This window comes from Grammomys surdaster, unplaced genomic scaffold (genome assembly GCF_004785775.1).
Source record: "Grammomys surdaster isolate TR1022 unplaced genomic scaffold, NIH_TR_1.0 122826, whole genome shotgun sequence".
Classification (NCBI taxonomy): Eukaryota; Metazoa; Chordata; class Mammalia; order Rodentia; family Muridae; genus Grammomys; species Grammomys surdaster.
The window spans coordinates 36,879-37,260 of NW_021618245.1; positions in this window are offsets into that span (position 1 = coordinate 36,879).

Here is a 382-nt window from a genome sequence, read left to right on the forward strand (position 1 = left end):
ACAGAGTAATCTCCAATGTCATAAAAGAACACATACTGGAGAGAAACCTTATGAATGTAATCAATGTGGTAAAGCCTTTTCAGATCAGAGTACTCTCAAAAGTCATAAAAGAACACATACTGGAGAGAAACCATATGAATGTAATCAATGTAGTAAAGCCTTTTCACATCACAGAAATCTCCAACATCATAAAAGAACACATACTGGAGAGAAACCTTATGAATGTATTCCGTGTGGTAAAGCCTTTGCAAGACCCAGTTCTCTCAAAATTCATAAAAGAATACATACTGGAGAGAAACCTTATGAATGTAATCAATGTGGTAAAGTCTTTTCAAAACAGAGTAATCTACAATGTCATAAAAGAACACATACTGGAGAGAAA